This window comes from Rutilus rutilus (genome assembly GCF_951802725.1).
Source record: "Rutilus rutilus genome assembly, chromosome: 8".
Taxonomy (NCBI): Eukaryota; Metazoa; Chordata; class Actinopteri; order Cypriniformes; family Leuciscidae; genus Rutilus; species Rutilus rutilus.
In genome coordinates this window covers 13,045,302-13,063,270 of record NC_140222.1, presented here as the reverse complement: position 1 = coordinate 13,063,270, position 17,969 = coordinate 13,045,302, and the positions used below count along the sequence as shown (strand labels likewise).

The window sequence follows — 17,969 nt, the reverse complement described above, 5'->3', positions numbered from 1 at the left end:
TTGCCTCTGGTCCCTGCCTGTTTTGTTTGTTTGTTTGTTTGTTTCTTTGTTTTGACTGCCTGCCTGTGTATGACCCTTGCCTGTACATTGGATTACGCCTCTGGATTGCCCCATACAATAAAGCTGCGTTTGGATCTCAACCCTCGTCTCGGAGCAGTTCGTAACACATGTTGTGTTTTTGTTTGTTTTCAGCAAAAGATCCTCCAGAATCTGTTGGTTTGTCTTTCAGGTGTTTCTGCTGCTGAACTGGATGAAGTGAAGAGAAACAAGGGAGAATCTGTCACTTTTGATCCTGCTGTAGCAAGAAAAACAAATGATGTGATGACGTGGTATTTTAATGACACTCTCATTGCTGAAATCACTGGAGATCAGAGTGAGATCTGTACAGATGTTCAGTGTAAAGAGAGATTCAGAGACAGACTGAAGCTGGATCATCAGACTGGATCTCTGACCATCACAAACACCAGAAACTTCACAGACACACACTCTGGAGTTTATAAACTACTGATCATCAGTGGCAGCAGCGACAGTAAAAAGTTTTTCAGTGTTTCTGTTCATGGTGAGTCATTTAATAACGTTTAAAAGCAGTTTATATATTTTTAAAGCACATTGTTAATGTGTATTCACATGCACAGACCAAAATGTTTCTTTTCAGCTCAAAGTCAAGAAAGGGCTTCTGCAATCGCAGTCATGTTCACATCAATCCTTCACTGTAACGTTTTGGGTTTTGGTTCTTGTTCTTGTCATTGTCTTGTTTCTGTGTCTTGTTAATGTGATTCCCTGTTTGTCATGTGATTCTGCCATGTCTTGGTCAGTTCTTATCGTTGAACTATGGTGGTTGTTCCGTTCCCGAGTCTTGGTCCTGTTCCTGAGTTTGTATTTGTGAAGTTTTGCGTTTAAGATTATTTTATATTTTTTTTATAAAAAAGACTGCTGCACTTGGATCCTGATTCGAATCCTGAATCGCTTCAACCGAACGTAACAGTAACCTTCTGTGAATCTGTGTTTTCTCACAGGAGGGTGATGCTGATAACCCACCACATGATCCCAATGGCATTCAGGAGGGTGATGCTGATAACCCACAACATGATCCCAGTGACATTCCTTTGGAGGACATGAAACATCAATAAATAAGACTCATGCCAAGGCTCCCAATAAAACAATGGACACTGAAGAGAATTAGGAAATGATGGAGAGACGAGGATCAGCTGAAACTCTCATCGCTCACAGAGTAATTGCGTCACGATGCCAAGATTTCAGTAGTCGGCACCAATCCCAGTAAAAAGTCACCTATTACATATAAATTTAACCAATTTCACGAGTTCATATATATATATATATATCTCTATCTCTGATTCTTGAGAGTCGGGACAAAACATGTTTTAAACTTTTTTTTTTAAACACACTATATCAATTAGAGTTATGTTTCTGCAGAGAAAGGTCTTTGCTATTTAACCATGTAAAGGAACAGGTTCTAAATAAAAAACACATTTTTAACAAATAAACATGTTTCCCTTCAGAACTGGATTTGTGTCAACTCCGTCAGAAACACTAAAGATGCAATTTTAATTATTCAAATCCAACAAGAATCTAAAGTTCTGAAGTATATTGTAATAGTGTTTAGTTACTCTGATATGTAAAAAAAATCCAATACATAAACTTAAGTTGTGATTTCCCACTATTCTGAAAACTCAGATTTCTAAATATTTGCATTTTCAAACTTTGATTTTAATTTCAATATTGTAAAAACAAATTCCTTAAATAAATAAAACATAAGAGGATGTAGATCAGATGGTCCTTTATTACAAAAACAACATAAACTGAAGGAAGAATATTTTTTTCCCCCCAAAAAAATAACAAAAACATACATACATCCAACGCTGTTGATGAAGATCTGACGGTGTTGACAGAAAATGTTTGAAGGTTTTACCTCAGATTTGTGAAATGTTCACCTGTTTGCCATGATATGTTCTGACAATAAAGAGTAGTTTAAAACCACAATTAACACTCTGTTTTCTACAACTTTCACTTAGGAGCAAAAATCTGCCTTTAAACTTGAAATAAAGATTTGACATTTATCGTGATAATTATCGATATCGACTGATATAAAAAACAATTATCGTGATCATTTTTTTTGGTCATATCGCCCAGCCCTACACTGGATTCTCATTTCTCTATCTCTGTCTCTACATATATAAATATATATATATTAAAGTGCTGGCAAAGTTACACGTTACACAATAATAAGCAGACCACTGCCTGCCCATTATCTACAAGTCAGATGCGTATGGTTAAATAATGTAATGCATGCTATGTATGAGCATTTATGTGTAAATAAAACCCTGAAATAACAGTTTAACCCTTCACTACATTCACAAATAATATTATATTCACACATTAAGAGGTTATTGGTGGATTTGTCAACTCCGTCAGACACAGAACCTGACGGAGTTGACGTAAGGGCATGTATTTTCCCACCAAAACATGTATTGTACACTGTAGCTAGGTATTTTTTCCTCAGTTGCTAGCTGTCCCAATAACCTCACTAAAATGCTTAAATTCAATCCACTATGGTTTAAAAAAAAGTATCTTAACAGAAAGATGGTATTGACATGATGCAGCTGTGACCATAGGAATATTGACATTGTTTGTCTAAAATATAAAAAAATGTAAACCATACCAGAGCATGTGTGGTAGTGCTGCATTCACCACAGGCAGGGAATGAAAAGGGGTCCTCAGGGATATAGCTGACCATGCTATTTCCTGATTTAAAGAGCTTTATGAAAAAATCTGACGGAGTTGACATAAACTGAGGACACAACTTTAATAGGCAGATTTTTATGGAAAATATTGTTTGATGTTCACTTCATGCACTGTTTTTTATATTTATACCCCTTATTTTTTATTTGATATATGTGTTTTCACAATTGTAGAGCTTTTTTAAAGTTTTTTGGGGATGGTTAATATTGCAATAGTGCAATAACATGGACCTTCTAACCACAGACCATACATTTAAACAAATTTTCCCCAAAAAGATAAAAAAGTTTATTCTAAAAATCAGATAAGTATATACAATTCCTTTAGATTTAACTTTGTAAGTATGTCAATCATGATGAATTTCTAAATTTTTGCTATAAATGAGACTTTTCTCTGTGTGACATGTTTTGTCCCGACCAGCCGCGGCGCTACCATTGGGCCCGGGTGGGCCTGGGCCCACCCATTTTAGATCCGGGCCCATCCGTTTTCTACTATGGTTTTGTACGTTTCTTCATTCGGATCTATTTGCGATCCATTCCATTCTAAACAAACAACGCAGTTTACATGCTTCGTCCTTGTTACATTATTCATTAAGATAATAATTAATAACGCATAATAATCAGTGAACTTGATAAATGTTGCAGATATGTTTTACTATGCATGCAAACAAATGCCTTTCAACTTATGCGTGCAAAATTCAGAATAAAAAGAATGTGCAGCAATTTGTATAAATAGAGAGTCTGTAGGCCTACTATATGTGTTGTAGCCATTAAATAAGCTCATTTAGTTTAATATTTGTTAAAATATTATAATGTTATTTTTTTTCATCTATGTTGATAATGAAAAGTGAACGCACGGCACGAGTAAGATAGGATGCGCAATATATCGAGAGATGTGGGTCAGACATGATTTTGACCACTTTTCGTTTTGTATAAATTGTATCTTAATTTTAATAATTTTTGTATCAACCAATTGCCAATTGGATTTAATAAATAAGAAGAAAATATAGCAGACAATAAAATCATGGAGGCGCCCGCGCGCTTTCTTGCATTGCTCGTGAACAGGAGCGCATCTCATCCTAACGTAACGAAACTCAACGTATGCCTCACAGACATGAAATATATCTTAAGAAAGCTTGAAATGTCTTTTTAACAATTTAAAACGAAAAGAAAAAGGCTACTCTCTGATTATGTAATCCAGGAGTGCGTTTCCCGAAAGCATCGTTATCCAACTATGATCGCAATGTCCATTGAACTCTATTGGTAACGACGGAACTTGCGACCATAGTTGGCCAACGATGCTTTCGGGAAACGCACTCCTGGATGTGCATTTCTCTCTATAGGCGCGTTCACTATATGGAGATGGCGATCGTCAACTTCATCTTTACAGCTGTTGTTGCTGTTAATAAACAAAAAATAATAGGCCTATCATTTTATTAAACAATAAATTAAATTAAATTGTAATTGTATTTAAAAAAGCAGCAAAAAAAAATCCTTTTTTTTTTTTTTTTTTTTTTTAAACCTATGCTAATTACGCATTAAATTCAGGTAGGCTAGTGAGTCGCGGTCCTCAGTGCCGCAGAAAAGCGCTGAAACGGAGATGAAGGGGAACCCGTTTTTTTTGTTGGGGGGGGGGGGGGGGGGGGGCGGCTTATTTTAACTGGCCCATCCAGTTTTCTGGAGGCCCACCTACAATCAAAATCCTGGCGCCGCTAGTGGTCCCGACTCTCAAGAATCAGTGATATATAGATAGAGAGATAGATAGATAGATAGAGAGATAGATATAGATATAGATATAGATATAGATATAGATATAGATATATAGATATACAGATATAGATATAATCACAAATTTAGCCTTAAACTGTATATGAGCAATACAAAAAGAAATAAAGCAACAGTTTTCCAGCAGTAGATCAGCGAGTGCTTGATGTTTCTCAGTATATAGAGATTTATTAAAGCTGATATAGTGATCCAGACACAAACAGTGAGTGATTATCTCGGTTTCTTAACATTTGCACTATAATGCTGATCTGGTTTGACATCTCAGTTATTTTGTCCCGTCTGTTTACATTCTCTAATAACTGATAGAACTGTTTTTTTTTTTACAATTACCTCAACAAGATGGGCATTATGACCAATATTTTCCTCCTCAACACAAGGACAGTCTGCACTACTGATACTGTAGGTGATTTTACTGGTATTGTTGCTGTTACTGGAAAAGACTGGGATAATAATGTTGCTAATATTTATGGTTTAAACAGTTACATTAACCCTTACTTATCTACCTTAGAAACCAAAACCAGCTTTAAGACGCTTGAAATATCTTTTATTTATTTTAAAGTTGGTGAAACATTCAGGTATTTATTCTGTTCAATGCCTGTAACTGGAGTCATATATGTTACAGTCTGTGTTAAATGTTGCTGCGTTAAACCTGAGAAATACTTATGGAGGAGTGTTACTGTCACGTTCACCGTCTGTCTCTGCACTACATTACCCAGGATCCTCTTTGGCGCACCTGCACTTACTCTTTCCGGATTACTAATCACCTGCATTGGCTCATTTTCTAATACTCTAAGGTAATAGGGCTCTCTAGTGACACAGCCATTTTGTCAGTCATTGACGTATCTAGTAGTGACTGACTGAAAGAGAATGTGAGATCCTGGTTATGACACGTACTCTAGTAGTACAGTAGTAGTATACATACTGTTTTATGTAGTCATTAAATACCAGCGCCTATCTTTAGCCAATAAAAGTTAACATGGCTCACAGCAACAGTTTTACAGGTTTATGTGCTATCAGAAATGACTGTCATCAAAATAATAATTAGAGCAATTCTGAAAAAGCACACTCTTTGACGAAGATCCCACATTAAGTTGTGCTTTTTTAGTAGGAACAATAACTTGTTTGGTGATGATGTGGTCTGCTTGCTTCTGTGGAAATGTGATGCATCCCACTAGTTGTCGTTATGATTATATGGTTTAATTTCTGAGCGGTGTCGTGGTGAAGGTTAAAAGCAACAGCACCATGTCGGTCTTAGGAGAGAAATGCACAAGAGGACAAAGGTTTTCACTGCAGAAGACTGGGTGTAACACATTCAATTGGATGTGGGATATTTAATAAGCAATTAAATGACAGAAAATAGTTTTGTTTGTCATCAACACAAAAGTCCTCTATAGCAACCAAATCAGGCCAAGTTTAAACTTTGAGATGCAAGGTGACCCGGAGTTGTTCATTTAATGCATTTAATATTATTGAATTTTTCCTGATAATAAATTTTGGTGGGAGACCATTTGTCTAGAGACCACCTTCCTTTGTGTGCCAGTTATCTCTAAACTCTTAAAACCATATGTGATGCGATCTGGGAAAACCCACCACATGGTGAAATTTTACCTATTACAGGTTTTGCTATCATATGGAAGCTGGTATCAAACACTTTCCAAATCTGTTTTTATTTTTATCATAGCTTGTTGGTAGCAAAAGTTATGTTTATCTGAATTCGGCCGATCGCTATGATTTTCTGGAACGGAATTTTGAGAAAAACAGGTTTAATTAACTCACCGGCGTCGAGGCGCTTCTTGTCCATCTCGCGATTGTTATAAAACTGTGTGTAATAACTTGCAGGAGACAAATCCATTCAAGTAAGTTCATTTACTTCAGAGACATCAAAAGCCAGCAGTACACATGATAACAGCCAGGTGTGATCCATGTCTAACTAACAAGTTCTTCTTTGCTACTCTTAAGCCAAAGTCAAACTGCATTAGATTGCCCCCTACAGGTCAATCTACCAAAAGCTCACTCTACAACACTGTGTGACGTTATAGTTTAAACAGGATTGGCGCGAAATGCGCACTATACACATTCACTGTACATGTATGTGGTTTATTTTAAAGGTAAACTATCTTTGTAGTGAGACGGACAGGTGTATGGGATATACGGCGATTGTTTTTTTTTTTTTTTCATCTCTGACGGGCGTTAGAGAAAATGGTTGCATAGAATGCATAAGAGAAAGAGAGTATTTTCAGCTTGACACTATAAATCGCTGTTTTTCTGCACTAAACAAGGGAATTTTGCCAAGATATTTTCAGAGATAAGAGAAAAGATGTTATAGAATAATAATTTAATGGAAAAAAAATAATTGACAAAAAAACTGACATTCAAACTATTTTGGAATTTACTGAAAACGGCCCAGCGCGACATCCGACGGGTTTTCCCAGATCGCATCACATATTACCTTTTGTTTTACTTGTTTGGAAATGAGAACTTTGTACCAGTTGCACTGAGACATTTCAAATGATACCAAACATGTGCAATACTGTATGATAATTATTCACATTAAACCAAATGGATGTTTTGGGTGATTTACATGTGGTCTCAGCATGAGAGAGGGGGGTGGGGAAGAGGGGGAGAGATGTGTTCTGAGGAGAGACTTTGCATCTCAAATGGTGAGTTCAAATTGTAATTTCCAGCAAAGTGCTGTCTTCAACCAGACTGTCCAGCATTTTCTAATTTCTCAATTCTTACAGTTTCATAGACCTTTGTTGGGAGAGTGAGTTTGCTGGATTATTCATTAAATATAATGAATAATTTGTGTGTGTCTGATTGGTCCAGATGCTACATTGTGTCAGTAAAGAGTGTAAACATATAACGGTCAAATCGTATTTGTTTTATGAATCATTTTCTTAGTTAAGTGTGAATTTAAAAAAATTATTCATTATTAAATACATGCGCATTGGCTGGTCTAGCCTGAAATACGCTTTTTTAAAGCTATTTGAGCAGAAGAAACAACATTTATGGGACAGTTCATTTCAGATTTTGTTGCTGATTCAAAATATGTTATTTCATTGTGAGATCGCCAAGCAGTTTTTGAGATTTCAGGATTCTCCCATACAAAAAGATATAACTCAACCTGAGAGGACTGACTGAGGAATCCAAAAAACAGCAGAAAGCAAGAAACAAAGTTAAGTTTAGATCATCCATGCATTTATCAATATAATACATATTCAAGTCTGTCTTTAGCTTCTGTAGCAGGGACACAGTGGTGTTGTTATGCTTTTGTGATTTACTATAACTGAAGTAACATGAGCAGGACAAAATGCCTGATTTAAAACTTTTGTGTGCCAAAAAAATATTATAGGATTCTATTCTATTTTTATTTTTATTTCTAAAAAATTCTATTTGTATTACAATAATTGAGTTTGTTATAAACAGGCATCAGGAGGCAGCCCAGTGATCAGCGAAGTGTCTTTATTTACTTCATTATAGTGTTGGGAGAAACAAAACTTTTCTAAACTCTTAATCAATTGAACCAGTTGCTTAGAAAAAATGATTGACTCTTTCGAAGTGCTCAAATTGTCACACCCTGGTGACCCCTGCAGGTCAGAACAGTGTAAATACAACAAAAAGGCAGCTTTTACAAACCAGTTACAAATGTTTTATTGAAGGTGCAATTTATTAAATACAATTAACAAATCTAATACCATTAAATATTATTTAAGTTAGTAAACAAGTAAATAGTAAACAAGTATTGTTTGTTTTGCAGTCAGACCAATAAGAGACTATTAACTGTAACTCTTACTTTTTTATTATACAAATGCGTCATTAAATACCTACAAATGTATAATAATGTATCCGAGGTCAGGTTCATGTTTCCCAGAGATCATCGCCCCTTAGCCATTGACATTTCGAAACAGTTATAATGTGCATAAAACTCTACTGAAATCACATTACTGTGGCAGTTTCAAACATGCAAAACAAATCAATGGCAAAGGTTTCGAAGCTTCATGTGTATGGAAATTCACTTCAGACTTTTAGTTGAGTTTCTGAATGCAATGCTATTTTTGAACCATTATACTAATTCAGAACAACACAATTTCAGACATAACGATAACAACACATGAGAGTGAAAAAAAGCATGAAACCATGAAGTTAAAACATATTATCAGAGAATAATGTGAACTAAGATATGTGAGTCAAGGTCGTATGAGCTCTAACATTTATTCCAGTAGATACGGTTATTGATCATCGTTTTTTGGGGAGATTTGCATACACAGCCTCCTTCTTTGATTTCTGCAAGGAAAAATGCAGTCATATTTAAAAACAAACAAACAAAATGAACACAATTTGGCATTGAATTTAAATACCTTATAAGGCCCTGTTTCTGTAAAATAACTTCTTTGACTGGTCATAGTTTCAAGATTTGAAAAGTGTTGTTGATTATATGTATTGTTTAATGATTGCTGTCGTCTATGTAATGTATAGTGCATTTCTATCTGGATGATAGTTTATATTTTCTAGTTGGCGTTCCTTCCATGGAAACACAAATTAGGTTATTTTTTTATTAAATCTGAGAGCTGTCTCACTCCTCCATAGGCTTCTAGGTAGTTGCATCTTGCTGGCCCAGAAAGTGAGTAAAGACAATGTTTAAAATAGTCCAAGTGACTACAGTGAGTCAACCTTAAGTTTATGAAGAACTTCCACAAAAAAAAAAAGAAAAAAATGAAAATAACGACTTTATTCAACTATTCATTTTCCGTGTGGGCCTCTAACGTAAGTTCACGAGAGATCCATTCCAATTCCAATTTGACATTGATTGTGTTTTAGGTCTCAATGAAGTGTTTACAATGGCTCTAAAGTGTGCATTTCCTGGATGTCCGAACTCAGTAGCTTACATACACCACGTGTCTTCCTCTGCTTGTAAACAGACAGTGTAGGGCTTCCGTGTTTGTGTAGGTTAACTGTGTGTTGGGTGTGTATATACAATGTGTCGCCATTGTTCTCTCGAATGCCCAAGACAAATTTCTCCAACTGGAGACAATAAAGGCTTATCTTAGCTTATCTTATTCCGGCTATGTCAGGACGTCATCTTCTCAGTTCTTCTCGCGCATGCATCGTGGCGCTCTCGTGAACTCACGTCAGAGGCCCACACGGAAAAAAATTAATAATTTAATAAAGTTATTTTTTTATATATATTTTTTTCTGCGCACAAAAAGTATTCTTGTCGCTCATCCATAACCATTGGTCTTGTACCACCCATATACAATGGTTCTGAGGCCCATGTAATCAGCGACCTATTAGTACTTTCAGGTAATGAAATCACAATGATACCAACATTTAAATCATGTTTTGGCTGCTTATGCCCTGTCGTCTTGAGTATAATAAACAACTCCCTGAGCACGAGTGTTGTGTCTGCTGCACTCAAAATCACTGCTATAACACTGGTACCAAAAAAGACCAACAGACACTGGGTAACGTTAAACCTCAATAATTTTCGTCCCATTTCCAATCCACCCTTTCTGGCTAAATTGCTTAAAGGGTTAGTTCACCCAAAAATGAAAATTCTGTCAGTAATTACTCACCCTCATGTTGTTCCAACCATGTAAGTCTTTCGTTCATCTTCGGAACACAAATTAAGATATTTTTGATGAAATCTGACAGAATTTTGACTCCTCCATAGGCTTCCAGTGTGACCGAAACTCACCGGCCCAGAATAGTTATTAAAACATCGTTAAAATAGTCCAAGTGACTACAGTGGCACTGCATTAAGTTTATCATGCGACGACAATACTTTTTGTGCGGAAAAACAACAAAAATAACGACTTTATCCAACTATTAGTGTTCTTCAATGTGGGCCTCTGACGAGAGTTCACGGGAGCGCCAGGACGCATGCGCGAGAACTGAGCTTACGGCGTTCTTCTTCTACTACTACTTGTTACTGACTGCTCACTCCTTGGGAGTATTTAAGCTCAGTTCTCGCGCATGCGTCCTGGCGCTCCCGTGAACTGCACTGAAACAGCATTAGTTAAAGTCACCAATGACCTGTTACTTGCTGCTGACTCTGGCTGTCATTCAATCCTGATTCTTCTCGATCTCAGTGCAGCTTTTGACACTGTAGATCTTTTACTCGTTTGGGAACTGTTTCTGTTGTTACTGACACTGTATTTAACTGGTTCAAGTCTTATCTCTCAGACCGTGGGCAGTTTGTGTCCCTGGGGGAATTTAGGTCCAATATTGGTTCAGTGCAATTTGGTGTTCCCCAGGGTTCAGTTTTGAGTCCCCTACTTTTTTTGCATTAAATATTTCCCTTTGGGCAACTTCTAAGATCCTTTGGTCTTAAGTTTCATTTTTATGCAGACGACACTCTGATTTACATTCACTCAAAACCTGGTGATAACTCGGCTTTCTAGAACACTGCATATCGGAGGTAAAAATATGGATGACACAAAATGTTCTTTGTCTCAACAGTGACAAGACTGAGGTTATGCTCATTGGTTCACCCCACCAAATACGTAAAGCTGGCCATTTAACCCTAAAGGTTGATGGCTCTGCTATGGAGTTTCAAACTAATTTACAAAATCTGGGGATGATATTTGATTTGATAACATTTGATCCACATGTCCAGAACATGGTCAATGTATATTTTTTTCACCTCAGAAACATTGTAAGACTGAGCCCCATGCTATCTTTATCCGTGGCGGAAAAACTGATCAACACGTTTGTTTTTTCTCGCATTGACTATTGTAATGCTCTGCTCGCTGGGGTCTCTAAATCAACTCTAAACAAATTGCAGTTGTGTTCAAAACTTGCACTGGCTTCCTGTCAAGTTACGCTCTCGTCCTAAGTGTGCCTGTGCGCAGCCTCACACTGGGACAGGCAGGGCTCGTTGTGGCATAGTGGGTACTCGTTCCCAAAAGTGTCGTAGTCAACGCAGTTCGAGTTCCCTTGAAAGGGAACATCTCGGGTTACGACTGTTAGAGGCTGACAGTGACATGTGGGTTTGTAACAGTACGGTGAGTAAATAGTATATTTATGTTTGGATGAACTAATCACTGATAATTTATCAATAATATTCTATTGTTATTGAGGAAAATACCATACTTTTGCTAACTGCGTGCAGATATATTTTAATTTGTGCTAATTAATTTGTAGGACTGCAAAATGGAAATACTGTATGTTAGTTTTTACACTGAGGTATTTTTTTTTTTTTTGTTATTTGATTAATATTACTCACAAAAGCTTAAATCATACTGACTGACTGCAAAAGCTTCTTGCAACACTGTCCTAAATTATCTCACCATTTTTCGTCCTTTTTGTTGACAGGATGCTGCATTATTTCTGTCTTCGTCACAGGTCTGAACTGCATTAATAATAATCACAGACGTGATAAATCAACAATGTTTTTTAATATTGAAATTTGTACTTTAAAAAAAGATAAATATTTCGACTTCTGGATTAATTGTTTGCTCTCCTGACCTGTTTTTCTGCATTTCCTGCAGATGCAGAAGATCACGACGACTGCAACCACAATCATCAGAGATCCAGCAGCAGCAGCAGAGGTCAACACTATCAGAAACACTGAGACTGGAGGAACTGAAGGAGACTGTGTGTCTGGTGCTGTAATTGATAAAGATAAAGTGAATGCATCAGTCTGATCTAACAGAAGACAGAGATCAGGTCAGTAAATACACACATATATCATCAGTGCTGTGGTACCTGCACATGTGTGACAGAGTGTGTTGATGTCCAGATGTGTGGTCTGGTTGCTGATGGGATTGTTCAGCACACAGCTGTAGGTGTTTTTATCCTGATATTCCACCTCCAGAGGTAGAGAGAGACTGATGCTGAGATCACACACACTGATGCTGGACAATACACTGATTCCTTTGTACCAGGAGAGAGTTGCATCACACACATTCAACACTGATGAACACACCAATGAACAGTTTGACGAAGATGATGGAGAACATTGTGAAGAGTTACTGATGATGACAGGAACAGGCAGACGAGCTGGAAAACATCAAAGAATAAACAGAAATATGAATTAATCTAAAGGGATGGGCACGAGTACTCAAGTAGTCAAACGTAACAGCGATTATCAATCATGAAAACGATGATCGCCCTGACTTTAAAAAAATACATTTGTCTATTGGTTATTGTGGAATTTTGGATGGTACCTGAGGTCTGATTGGTTAGTGTTAGTTAGCACGCCTTCCAGTCCAGCGAAATCAAATGAAAATTGATTCGAAAGGCAGTAATGCTTGGAATCACTTTGATCATGAAATACTGCAAGATGTGCAGCACCAGTCTGTCATATACATAGCATTTTAATGAGAACGTGATTGTAATAGATTAGAATGTTTGTAAATTCTTTGTGCTTCAGTTGCCCGTGTATCAGCGTGCTGTAAAGGGAACCCACAATGCTTCTAAGACTAGCACGGTCAAGTTCACGTGCACATTCGTGCCCTTTAGTGCAGGTGTAAATTGTAAGATTACTTTTATTTTGTTTATCTGATTTAATCTCATATAGGACAAGTTTGGTTGAGTATATTAACCAACTAGCAAAGCGCTACAGTACCGACCGATGTTCATTCACTCTACAGTTTGCAATGCCCAACATTGACTATGGGTTATTTGAAGGAGTGTAATGATACCCTCATGTCCCGATTCGATACATATCACGATACTGAACTCACAATACAATATTATTGTGATACTCCAAGATATATGATAAAAGGTTAACAAAAAATGTACTGTTGAATAAAATGCTAAATTTGATATTACATTTTAGGTGTAAATGAACAGGCTTGGACTTGCATGGGAATACAAATATTCATGATTCTGAAGCTGAAAATACAGAATTATTTTTAGACAAACATGCTTGCACTCGGTCACTGATTAGATATATTTAAAAAAATGTAGGCCACTTTTTTTACTGGTAACATAAGACATTTGGCATTATGAGGATCCACAAATAGTCCCCCATTGCATAGGGTAGGACAAATGATCTCTACTCACCATAGACAGAAACATTGAATATTTCTGATGTCAGTTTTAGTCCACTTATCTCTAGTTTATAAGCTCCAGCATGTTCAGTTCTGGTGTTTGTGATGGTCAGAGATCCAGTTTGATCGTCCAGCTTCAGTCTGTCTTTGAATCTCCCATCAGGAGCGTCATCGTATATAGCGAAGATTTGCTTTTTTTTCTTCATTTTAGCTATGAGAGCCTTTTCAGCTCCAAATTTCCACATTATGTAGTCGTCTTCACGTATTTGAGTATCAGAGTTTAGAGTGACAGAATCTCCCTCCATCACTGACACTGAATCACCAAACACACCTGGAGAACAAACAGATTTACACAGATTAAGGCTCCTGATGGTTTACAAAGTCAGAAATCAGCTGTAGTTTGTAAATAGCTTACTAATGAAAGGTGAGATATATGAACATACATTTAATGGTGTAATTACAACATGGAAAGTTTGTTTTTTCTGGAAATTGTCAATATCTACCACATTTTTGTATATGGGACATTTATAGAGAAAACAGGATTCCTATACACTTTTTATCTAATGAATTTGTATTTTTTTTTTTTATGTTACTACTGAATAAAAAAAAAAATGTTTAGAGATGATTTGCAGTTGTAATCCTTGAAATTAACATAATTTAAAACCCACAAAAATGTGGCTTAATGGAGGATTTGCTTTGAGTCTCCAAAGGTTGAAGTTACATTTAATGTAGCAACTTGACTTCCATGACTTTTATCATCTGTGAAGAATGTTACTGATATTTAGCAAAAAATATGTCAATTTATAACTTACCAGTCAGACGGCACCAGCACAAACAGAACAAAACAAACACGTGAAACATTCTTACATTGTGACACCAGCAGCTCATCTTAGTCAAACTGAAACCTGCAGAGATGTGGTTGTGGTTGTGGATCTGCTTGTAGGTGGGCAAACCTCCAAACTCATTAGGTAAAATGAGAAGAAAACTGGAATATTGTGTACATCTTCCTAAATTTCATGCTGAATTAGAACTTTTTGATTAGAGATTTAAATGGTTTTATAATTCACTTTCATTCAAATCAATCAAAATTAAATCAATTATAAATTACTGTATATGGTTTTAATAATTAACACCATCTGCAAACTCCTATTGTGGTTCTAGCTGCTCATCTTAGTCAAACTGAAACTGCTGTGGTCGGTTTTCTTCAGAAATGAGGTTTGATCTGCGCAAAGATATTTTAGGTGAGGGGGCATTCAGTGTATTTGTGTTTAGTTTGTAGGTGAAGTGTTTCTTCCTGTGCTGCTTTTAATGAACCTAGCAGTTGATTCCCTCATTAAACAGCTTTAAAGTAAAATAAAATAAAAATACTGAATGCATAAAAAACTGTCAAATCTGATTCACAGGTCAAACATGATAACATACACAACATTGACAGCTAAGCAATAGGTTTGCTGGAGGGACATGCCTCTTTACATCATGTGGTACAGATGTATCTAATACAAAGTAAACGTCTAGTTGTGTAGCAGACTCTATTCATTCTGGTGAAATTACAAAACAAAATGCACACAAACAACTCCCTGCTCTAGATATGCAATCACTGATGAACATCTTTGGTTTTAAAGGTTTTCTGGTTACTCAAAGCGCTTTACAAGGGGGGAAATCTCCTCAACCACAGTGTTTAGCATCCACCTCGATGATGCAACACCCACCACACACCAGCTTATTGGTGGAGAGGAGACTGAGTGATGAATACAATCACCATATATTGGTGTGTGTGTATGTATGTATATATATATGGCCATGATTAGGAGGAGACATGATGATGGATAGAGGCCAATGGGCAAATTTGGCCAGGATCCGGGTTACACCTGTGGTGGATTTTTAATAGATAAAATAGTAAACTGTGTATTAAACTAACCATGTTTCTAACATCTAACCGTATTTCTCTTTTTAGGCCTAACATGCTAACACTTTGAACACAATGTACTGTCCTGTGCTTTTGAATGTTGTATGTTGTGTTGCTATACCCCTTTGACTTTGGTTGTGTGAGTGTATAAATAACAAATATGGGAAATGAAACTAGACAGGTGACTAAACTTGAAACCAAAAACAGAGTTTGGTTCTACCTGGTAACAGAAGGGTTTGCATATGAAGGACCAATCAAATTGTGGGGAAATTATATAATGTTTCATGTAATTTTTGCCATACCTCCTTATTTTATAAAAACTGTTGTATTTGTGTTTTCCGGTGGGATTCTCAATGGAATTTGTCTGAGATCCTCCGGCCTTGCTTTTTCTTGGGGGAGATTCTCTGAGAACTGCTCGAGAGATCCTCCGGCCGTGATTAAAGCATTTGGAGGACATTTGCTGAAGTCTGTTTGGAAGTCTGTATTGCTGCGCAGCAAGAAAGCTAGTTAGGGAAACAAGTTATTTAGCGAAACACTAGACCCTTACTATCAAGTGATAGTGTGGATCGCGTTAAGAACACCAGAGACCTTATTCCCAAGTGATAGTGTTCGATAGGGGGTGAGACGTCGTTCGACTCTTAGTACGGTTTTCTTGTATTTATTGTACGGTTAGATTGCAGCTTAGGCATCAACTCGCGCGTTCAGAGGAAACTCAACTGAGTATAATATTTTCAGATGTCAGGTGTGATCTACCACACACCCCTAGTCTTTTTTTCGAAGGACGTCCTGGGATTTTTAATGACCACAGAGAGTCAGGACCTCGATTTAACGTCTCATCGATGGTGATTGTTACAGTATAGTCACTATACTGGGGCATTAGGACCCACACAGACCACAGGGTGAGCGCCCCCTGCTGGCCTCACTTCCAGTAGCAACCTGGTTTTCCCAGGAGGTCTCCCATCCAGGTACTAACCAGACTCAACCCTGCTTAGCTTCAGTGGGCAACCAGTCTGGGGCTACAGGGTGATATGGCTGCTGGCAGAACAGAACTGTAATAGGCTTTTAATTTGCAGTAAAAGGTAGGCAAGGCAAGTTTATTTATATAGCACATTTCATACACTATGGTAATTCAAAGTGCTTTACATAGAAAGGAATAAAAATAATCACAAAATAAAAGCAAGGGAAAATTAAAAAAGTTATTCAAAATGCTTTACATAGAAAGGAATTCAAATGTCACACTATGGCAATTCAAAGTGCTTTGCATAGAAAATATGCACAAAATAAAAGCAATTATAAAATGAATGAATTAGAGTCAAAATAATTAAAGTAGTAAAAGATGATACATAGAATAAACTTCTCATTTGGCAAAACACTGATATATCTTATTTTGCATCTTTCAATTTCCTCAATTAAGTGGTTTATGTTTCTCTCTTAACCAATTCTCAGAGCCATTTGAGTTCAGTTTAGAATCAAAAGGAAGAATACAGCAGTCAATCGGACATACAGTGGATACTCTGAGATTTTCCCATGATGGTCAGTCTCAGGTAAAACCAAAAATGCAAGTCATGTGAGATTTGTTTAAGCTATATGGAATACATACATTAGAATACACAACTGCATGCATTTTGCAGAAGAACATTGTTTTGGTTGTGCTTCGGCTCTGTGTGACTGTGTGGGTGAATATGATTATGGCGTTCCACTTCCTAGGGGACAACACCATATGAGCGAAAAGGGCACTTTCGCTTTACTTATTAAAGGGGCAGGGACTCAAAATTTATGTTAGGAAAAAGAAGGCTTGGGAAAGCAATGAGAAATAACAACACAGTTTATTTATTAGAAGTGCAGGTAATGGTTAAGCAGGGAAAGAAATTATATTTCTCTGATGCAAATCAATAACCAGAGTTTTACTGTGTTGCAGGTGACGTTGGAGATTGTGTATTTGTGGATGGTGAACGTGGAGAGCACACACTTCCAGGGATGATCCAAACAGGTGAGTATACACTGTAAAAAATTTGTAACACTCCCAATTCAAAAATTTCAATTGACCGATAACATCTACATTTTTCAATTGGCCCAAGTGAAAATCTGTACATTTAATTTTAGAATTTACAGAATTTCACTTGGGCCAATTGAAAAATGTAGATGTTATCGGTCAATTGAAATTTTTGACTTGGGAGTGTTACAAATTTTTTACAGTGTAGGTACAGGTCTTGAGTGTCGTACAAGAGAGATTTTGTCTGAGATTGTGAGTGTGACTGTGATTCTCATCTCTGTTAATACATGTTTATTTGACCAACGCCTGATTGACTACAACTTGGATTCTGATTTGGGTTGTGTTCACCAGTAATTTGTAAATATATTAGGGCTGTCGCGATGTTAGATTTTTCACACCACGGTTATTGTGGCCAAAAGAATTCACAATATCGATATATCGCGATATCTATTGAAACAGTCAAAGAAATTTTTACTTTGTTTATATAGTTTTGCTTTTTTACCCAATAAACATAAGGATACTGATAAACAAGG

At 36.7% G+C, this 17,969-nt stretch overlaps 1 long non-coding RNA gene across 1 annotated transcript; it reads right to left on the bottom strand.

Annotated features, from left to right (window-relative positions):
* Window positions 1–8,259: 8,259 nt before the first annotated feature.
* LOC311296027 lies at window positions 8,260–12,592 on the bottom strand. The gene is made up of 4 exons (XR_014628462.1): window positions 12,249–12,592; window positions 12,009–12,149; window positions 11,831–11,892; window positions 8,260–8,825 (listed from the first exon to the last, which is right to left on the bottom strand). It is a non-coding gene; the product is annotated as an uncharacterized lncRNA (long non-coding RNA).
* Between the last annotated feature and the right edge of the window lie 5,377 nt (window positions 12,593–17,969).